General features: G+C 50.3%; 1 long non-coding RNA gene across 1 annotated transcript; it reads left to right on the forward strand.

Annotated features, from left to right (window-relative positions):
- The first annotated feature begins 7 nt into the window (after positions 1-7).
- On the forward strand, positions 8-7518 carry LOC114485243 (uncharacterized). The gene is made up of 3 exons (XR_003678728.2): positions 8-2763; positions 2849-2957; positions 6381-7518. It is a non-coding gene; the product is annotated as an uncharacterized lncRNA (long non-coding RNA).
- The last annotated feature ends 1580 nt before the right edge of the window (positions 7519-9098 follow it).

Below are 9098 nucleotides of genomic sequence, written 5' to 3' on the forward strand. Positions count from 1 at the left end.
TCAAGTACACAGTACCCAGAAGTGGCTAGACGCTACAATACTGGACAGCACACGTAAAGAACACTTCCATCCTCACAGAAAGTTCTACTGGACAGTGCTGGTAGATTGCCTGGTTGTGTCTGCTCATTTCTTAGTGGCCACAATGAGTAGTTCCTGAAACCCTTTTGGGGAAGAACTGAACTGGGGGAGGTTGGAGGGTACCATTATTCACTCTCTGGCCAACCTTCTAAACCTGAAAACTCAAAAGCTTAGAGCAACTAGGAGCATGAATCCACCAGTGTACTAGGCTCACCAGGCCCTAACCCCTCTCTCTCCCCTCTCTCACCTGCATGTTCACAGCCACTCTGACCTTTGCGTATTTTATTCCATTTCTATTTTACGCCGTTTTAATTGATGTTTAATATAGCTTAACTCTGTGTGGTGTTCACAGCCCCTCACCAGGGGGCCATTCACAGGCAGAAGCACAATTAATAGCAAGCCCCAGAAAATTATGCCCTGTATCAAAGTTGTCATTGCACCGTATAAATACTTATTATTACTATTGAATTCTCCAGCCCTGACACCTCCCTGTGTTTACTAGGTAGCAGACAATCCTCTATGTTTGTGCCTTCCCTACTCTACCGCACCATCAGGACCAAATATAGCCCTTGTGTGTGTGTCTAGCTCCATTTAGTTGTGCTTTGGGAAAAGGGGGGGAAAATCAGCGTTAATAAAGTTAAATTGCTGGAAAATGTAATCTGTTCCTCCCCCACTTGACAATCCCAAGAAAGACAGACAGACATCACCGCTGACAAGATGGGTAACCTGCCTCAGCGATAGGGTGGAGGTGAAGCCCAGACCCTGATACCACGGCCTGGCTTTCGGATCAGCCTCCTGTGACAGTAGAGGGAGCAGGTCTAAGAGCACAGGATGCTGGGAGGGCAGCCGGTGGGGCCACCCTGTGCCTGGGCTGAACGTGGCCAGAACACAGAGCTCGAGCCTGGGGGGCAATCCCAGCTCCCCAAGGAGCTCAAGGGCAATCCAGCCAGGAAATCTGACCCCTACCCCCCTCTCTCAGTGAGAAAAGCGAAGCAAAGCCAATTCTGTAAACCGCCCTCCTCACCCCCAACACACGCACACAGAGGAAAAAGAAAAAACCCTCGACTTGGCACTCCGTGGTTGCTTCTTCTGGGCTCTCGTGAAGCTTAGTTTTTGGCAAGAAAGACAGCAGCTTTTCTACGATTCACATGTCAGGAAAAGCACTGGACGATTCCAGGTGGGTGAGACACCTGTCCTCCTCCCGCTCTGGCAGGCCTTCCCGTCCTGTTTGCCGTTCTCTCGGCACCCTTGTCTAGCGAGTCTCCCTTACAGAACGCAGAGGCCCCGGAGGACTTCCTCCTGACTTAGCTTCTTGTTCTTTTCTCACAACGGAGTGTACAGAACACACGTTGCTTACCGCTTCTGTCCACCTGTCACATTCACCTGACTCCCTTTTACACACCACCGATGTCACAGTCTCCAGTTACTGCCACCTGTACTGCAAGCGGATGGACAGGTGGCGGCGGCTTTTGCCTGGGAGGTGCAGAGGGGAGCAATACAACGGGAGCGTGGAGACGGCAGGTCTATGAATTACCGTGTGAACGTGCCCTAGTGATTACCTTCTTCCGGCCTCAGCTCTAAACCACTGTGAACCGTTTGGATTGGACAGTGTAACGCCTAGAGGCCTCCTAGCTATAAAATGCTCTAAGGCAGTATTCAGAAGGCTGTACGCTCAAGTCCTTGGAAGCTGAATGGGTCATGCTTATTTCTATTTATAATCCCTTTTTTATTTTTGCACTCAATGCTCTATGGAGAAATGTAGATTTCTATTCTAAATTCTTCTGACAAAAGAAAAGCTCTATTTTAGGTTGTTTGACGGGGCAGTGTTTTTAACTAGACTGAGTTTCCCATATTTTATTTGCTTTGCCTTCTCTCATCTTTGCCTAAAAGCTTCTAAAAAACCAGACATGCTTTCTGTACTCAGGCATAGCAGGAACTGAGGCTGCCTTGGCTGAAGGAAGAAGATGGTGCCCATCCAGGGCCCTAGTGGAGGACTATTTGCTACCTGCTGCACTCGTTGCCTCGTCTCCAAATAGGGCCCGTTCTGTAGTTTGCTGCAAATATATTAGGAGCGGAGCCACTAGCACTTCCCACCCATGGCAAGCCTCGAACCCTCCGTACTCTGGCTGCCAAGACGATCTGAAAGCAGGGGGCCACTTTCCAGCTTAGGAGAAAAACACGTGCATTAAGTGGAAACTTCTTTTCCCTCCTCTCCTCCTCCCCAGCCACTTGGAAAGCTTTAGACTGAAAGGGAGGAAAGGAAGACCTGTCTGATGAAGCCGAGGAAGGTGATGGAATTGTCAGAGACTTCCCTCTCCCCATCTATGCAGGCCAGGATGGTTTATTAATGATCCATAGGAAAAGAACAATCATCCTGCTGGCAGCTTCACATGTAATTAACCAGCTTCACAGAGAGCTGGCTGCCTTCTCCGGGTCTGGCACCTGCAGACCGCAGAGCTACCTGACATAGTGGCACCGGGTTTCTAGCGAAATCTCCCTACTGGGAGAGGGGCATCCAAAATAGTGACCTTGACCCACTGGGCACTGACTCAGGATACGTGACTGCAATGGCACTGCTCCTCTGCAGAAGCCTGGCCCTGTGCTCGGGCTGACACGGAAGACTGCAAGCTGCCCGACGGCAGCCACAGCTCTGGGAACCGCGACTCCCATGAAGTGCCCGCTCAGGTAAGTGGCTCTCTCTGCCGGGTGGCGCAGGTCACGGAGCAGGGGCAGCTTCCGGGCGGCCCTCCAAACATTTGCTGCTCCGCAGGCAAAACTCTACTGACTGGAGTTTCTGGAACTGGCTCATGCTGTGGAGGGACTGAGAGGGCTTAACGACACTGCGGGGCATGGTGGACAACAGGTGCTTCTGTGTAAAGGTACGTGCTAGAGAACCAACAAAATTCAGACCACCACGCACAAGGGGAGAAGAGGTTGGGTGAGCCGAGCGCTGCCTCTGCAGTCAGGGCCAACCTCCCTCTTAAGTGCCCTGGGATTCAAAGATCCTTGGCGTCCCACCAGGTGAGTGACGTTATAATATTTGCCATTCGAGACGCAGGTTTTAAAAACCAACTCGTTAGTGCTTGGCGCCTGAAATGTCATGAAGGGGCTGGGCCTGGAGCGGGGCGGCGGGGGGGGCTCTCCATCACCTTCCCCAAGTGAGAGCCAGAGGGTGTTTCCACTGAGGGAGAACAGAACAACACACGCGCACATGCACACATGCACCCACCCTTCTGGGGCTTGTTTCTAAAGGTGAGAAAGACAGCAGCTGATGAGAACTGTCTCCGTTCTTCACCCCTGGTGGAAACAGAGTCCTCCTAACATAAGAACCCCCCCCCCCCACTCCCCACCCCACTAATTCCCTCGGGTGCACACATGCACCCACCCTTCTGGGGCTTGTTTCTAAAGGTGAGAAAGACAGCAGCTGATGAGAACTGTCTCCGTTCTTCACCCCTGGTGGAAACAGAGTCCTCCTAACATAAGAACCCCCCCCCCCACTCCCCACTCCACTAATTCCCTCGGGCTGAGCCAAAGTTAAGGCTCACGGGCAGCCAAAACAGCCAGTTCCCAGGGGTCATGGGCTTTTCACTCAGCGTACTCCATTTCCATTCTGTAGAAAAAAGCGTAATAAAGGCAGGCTGCGCACTTTAGGAGAACAGGGGGAGGAAAGTGTTGGGGGAGGCAGCCACGCCACGCCGCCTCTACCTGAGAGTACAGCCCATGTGGCCAGCCCCTCAGATACAGCCACAAGTCAAAGAGCAGGCTCCCTAGGCTTCTCCCCCTCACTGCCCGCAGTCTCCTTCCCCACCCGGCTTTGGTTATACAAGCCGAACCCAGTGGTTCCCTCACGCCTGTTATACCGGCCCAAAGAGTAGGCCAAGTTGCAGACCAGCAAAGTAACAGGCAGAGAGAGGTCACTGACGGCGTGGTAGGAAATGGATCGCTCGTGATGAATGAATGGGGACTGCCTGCCATTTGTCCCTGCCGCCGCTGTAAGCAATAAGGGAAAAGGTGAACCGCTATTGATCTCTTCAGCACCTCTCAATGATACTGTACAAATTACAGAAACACAAGAGGGGGGGGTGGGCAAGTGGGAGAGGAAGGGCAGACAGAAGAAGTCTGGGCAGTGGGCGAACGCGGGGCCTCCCTGGAGGTGGTCTTCCTGTCACGGGGTGTTAAGGATGCTCGGGGGACGTGTGAACGCGTCAGCTAGAGTCCCTCCTCACCCCGGGCAGGGCTGCCATGGAGAGCAGCCTCGGAGCTCCCTCCGCGCCCTCCTGTGCTCCACAGAAGCCACGTGGCTCCTCCTCCTGTACGCTGAGAGGCGCTGCTGATCCCAAGGCCTCATGAATTTCTGACTCTGCCATCCTTCAGTGGTGTCTGGCTAGGTTATCTCAACAACTGACTAAAATTCTGCACGGGGGAGCAGGAACCAAATGCTTCGAGAGTAATCTCTAGCTTCTAGCTTCGCTGTACTCACCCCACCCCCTGGGTCAACTGGCAAGTAAACCCCAAAAAACTAGATAGGCAGCAGATAAAGGTGAAACTATCCTGCATCATACTTGCTACTGACAAAGACAATGGCTTCCGGGGTTCAAGCCTGACCCTTGAAACACTCCGGGCTGCAAGACACGTCAAAAAGATCAAAAGGTGAGAGGTTGGATCTGAATCCTGGGATCATGTGCCGACAGGCTTGATGAGGTTATATGTAAACACAGTGTTCCCCGGCGAAGCAGGAAACAGGGCACACTATTACCACAGACGGGCATATCAACCCATAACAGAAAGACATACGTGTAGTGTCTGATTCTCAGGACCTGGCCCGAGCAGCCGGCTTTACGGAAGACCGAGAGAATTCTTCAGTGCTCGGGGACAGCTGCTGTTTACGAAGTACTGCTTATTAGAGCCAAAGTCATGTCAAGTGAGAGGCAATGTAACAGACAGACGGCATGGCAGAGGGAAAGGGGAAATATGACCCAAGGTTAGCTCAACGAGGTAAAGAATGGTCCGATCTCAGGGTCCAGGAACGACAGTTCTCTTGTTTCATCAACTGGGTCTAACTATTCAGATGCAGATGAGGAAAAAAACTGCCTCACCGGAGCTTCCCTCCAGGTCACACAGTGCCCTCAGCTTGTGGGTGGTTATTTGTCATCTGGGGCCTGGCAACCCTCTACTGCATACGTGGGAATGACGAGGGGCTCCTCAGGGATCTCGCCACCATGCCTTTCAGCGTTCTCCAGGTGGAACAGGGCTGAGTGCTCCCATTTTGCAGAGGGTGAAAGCAAAGTAGGCAGTCACATGTCAAATATAAAACAGAACCCAACCATAAAAAGCCATGTGTGAAAGCAGTGAGAGCCCTGGCATGATTCTCCAGGGACGGTGACTCAGGGTGTGAGTGTATAATTCTGAAATCAATGACAACACAGTTCGCCAGTCTCCCCGCCTTCCTCCCACAAATACCTGAAGGGCCAAAACACAGAGCAAAATAAAATGCAAGTTACAAAGCTGCTGATGTGCTTAGAGTGGAAGTGCTGAGATTAGAAGGAGGAAGTGGTTAAGTGCACCCTGGGCGTTTGGAAATGGCCACGTCTGCAGCCCTGTAAACCGATGAAGGATGAGCTCTGGCCGTCTCTGCCAGGCAAACAGAGAGACCGGCCCCACGCTCAGGAGCGAGAGTGCAGCTATAAGAGGGCATGAAGATAAGCAACAACTATTTAGCAAATACCAGCATCCTCCTCCAAGGAATCTTCCAATTCCGAAAGTGACCCTATTCTAAAATTACCAAGTGGCAAGTGGCCAGGCCAAAAATCCATGTCCAATCAGTGGTAATGGACTATTTGTTGCATCTCCTCATGTAAGGTTGCAGTGTTGCTATAAAAATCCCGGGTCAGTAGTTTTAGATTTATTTAACTGGAGAGGTTAACGGCGTCCCAGCACTGCAAGCACTGGAGAGACTCCTGAAGTGCAGTGGCGTATGCAGGGCTCTGGTTGGGGAAGGACGGACCTGTTGGTCTTCTTTGCATGACCTTCCATCTCTGGGTGTAGACAGTCAACGCCAAGATCCTTCTCTGGTGACCATTACACAGAATTCCAGTTTACCAGGAGAAGGGAAAGGGAGAAGAGGAAGGCATTATGCTAACCTGGAGAGAAAAATGGCACAGTGAAGCGGCTTCCAATTCGACCTTTCATTCCTGGTTCAATGGACAGCTTTTGTTCTTGCTGCAATGAGTGTCACGAAGGGTTTGTCGTGGGTCCTCTTCTTATCCATTTTAATCCTGGCTAACATCTAGATCTTTCTTTAGAGCTCCTGCCTGGCACTCCACTCTCCTCCAGCCCTCCAACTGAACACAGATCAAAGAGAAACTCAATGGCAATCAGACTGCTGTGGTCATGGTAAGGAGACAAAAAAGACCACCACTACACCCTCAGAGGATAAGGAAGCGTGGACCAGCCAGGCTCTAAATAAGTCATCCCTGTGTCCCACATTTTCAAGTCCCAGTGACACTGGGAAATGAGTAAGGTCAGAGTCCAGTACAGAGAAAGCATGGGAGAGCCCTTGGTGTTGGCAGATCATCCTCCAAATACCCCATGGCAGTCGGAGTGCATGGCACAGATACTCAAGCCACTCCTTCTTAGATGTCCACGTGGTACGTATGGAGTCCTGGCTCCCCCCACCCCTTTGGTGACAGGTGGCTTATCTATGGTCCACAGCCAAGTCTAGAAGAGGCTCTGTGTATAGGTTCAGGACTTCTCAGCATTAGTGTTTCCACTGAATGTGACCCTGCCTAGAAAGAAGCTGTTCCAACGTGCAGGAAGATGCAGTAGCAGCGGCAAAGAGACCCTGACTTTTACCTTCTTTGTAGGAAAGAGACTGGCTGACCCCTGATTCTACTTAAATGCTCCCAACACACAGGCCTGTGCCCAGCCCACCCTGCCTGCTCTGGCTATGGTGCTTTGTCCTCGGTGAAGTTCCAATCCTAGATTCTAGCTAACCTCCAAGAGAATTTTCATTCATAATAAAAATGATGCTGTGGGCTGTTGCTCACTGAGTGTTTACTATCTACGAGGGCACCAGTGCTGGGCACATTACATATATACATTATTTCGACAGTAACCCTATAGAGCAAGTGCCCTCATTGTAAGTGAGGCACTTAGGTTTAGCAGGTCAGCTGCACTGCATAACCCCAGGGGCACCATTCATGCTGAATTCTATTACGCACTGAGATTGCCCTGGTTTTAGAGAGGGTAACGATCATGTCCAGCGTCACACAGTACACGGTGAACCTGGAATGAGAACCCAGGTCTGACTCTGCGCACATTACTAACAGAGTCTTTGTTAAGTGGCCAGGAAGGGAAAGATGTCCTTAAATGGGCAGACATGCTGTTCGGACCAGGTTAGGGGATCTCTGCTGTTAATTCCCAAGCTTGCTCATAATCTTATTTCATGCACCACTGCTTTTCATAACAGACCATTGGTCACTTTCACTTTCAAAATCCATTTAAGTTCAGCTGACCAGAAACTGTCATGGGTAGAGCGGCAAGCGGGGAGTTCATCTATAAAGCCAGGTTTGGAACCCAGAGGATCTCGTCCAGTCCGGCAACAGACACAGGCAGTGGGCATGCTAATGGCGAGAAGAGGGCAGGGTTAAGGTTGGCTCATCCACCAGAGCAGTCAGGCTCGTGTCCCTGGGGGAGTCACACGTGAAAAACCAGAATGTTAGTATTACCTGGAGAGCAAATGCAATCTACAGTCCGCTTTTCTTTGCGGGCAGCTCAGGCAGCCCTGCTATTGTCTATTAAGAGCCGTGTTCTAAAAGGATATCAGTTGAATTACATAATTCCAAGGGGAAATTATTAACATTCAGGCAGTGGGCGTGTCTGGGAAGAGTTAGGACAAACAGAACAGGGAGGCATGGGGCCTGAAGACCCCTGAACACGGCAGCATGAAAGCTCACACTCAAGTCTACATGGGCGTGGGCCAACGTGTTGGGGTCTGAGGTGAAGCGCTTCTGGAAACAGAGTGGGCAGTCTATATGAGGCCGTCTTGCGTGTGAAAAGTAAATATGATCTGCTAGTCAGAAGGTATTAATGAAACAGAACTAATTTCCAGATTAGGCTTCCAGAAAGAAGTGGACAGACTTCATAATAAGGGATTTCATCTCAAAAACACAAATTCCGAGTCCCTTTTCTTCAGCCCTCTGTCATTATATTAAGAATGTTAGCTCCCCCCGCCCTTTTTTTTTTTTAAAAGAGAATCCTAACCAAAGCTTAAGAAGCAGTGAACATCCAGGGTGATTGAAGAGGTGAGAGATATCTAAATTAAAATAAATGGCACCCAGCTCACCCGGCAGGCACCTTTACCTCTGAGGAGTCCACCAGTCTCTTACCTCCTGATAGCAATTCTCCATTTGTTCCGGGTCAGAGGCTCTCCACAGTTCTACCGAAGGTAGACCAGGAGGCTGCATGTGCCTGGCAATAGCCGTCTTCCACAGGGATGACACATAAAGAACATCATTTTATGTCAGACAGGCAGATAGTATCGAATACCATAGGTGGCAGGGGTTCTGCTTAGCAAGGCTCTGTTTGAAGGATTTTTACGACCTTACGTTTGTAGTGATAATCTGTTAGCAAACCAGTAAATGCATTCTCCAGTAGCAATCACTGCCCACTATACTCGCTTCCAGGCCTCAATTTAGATGAAGTTCAAAGTTAAGTACTATGGACTATTATAGCAGAAAGATGCAAGAGGTAGTCATGTTTGAGCCTTTTACAGCTTTACTCTGGGACTGATGTGGGTTAGAACTAAAGATGGAAAGGAAAAACCAGTGCCAGGGACTGCCTTAGCATTGCCAAGGCTTCTACTTGTGGAGGAAACAGAATGTGGCAGGTCTAAAGACTATACCTCTAATTTCCTTGTGCTGGAAGGAATATTAAGAAAAACCAAACTGAACGGGCAGAAAAAATACAGAAGTCTGTCAAGGAAGAGTTTACAATAGTAGGGACCCATTGTCCAGGGAAGG

The sequence above is a fragment of the Physeter macrocephalus genome, unplaced genomic scaffold, assembly GCF_002837175.3.
Source record: "Physeter macrocephalus isolate SW-GA unplaced genomic scaffold, ASM283717v5 random_846, whole genome shotgun sequence".
Lineage (NCBI taxonomy): Eukaryota > Metazoa > Chordata > Mammalia > Artiodactyla > Physeteridae > Physeter > Physeter macrocephalus.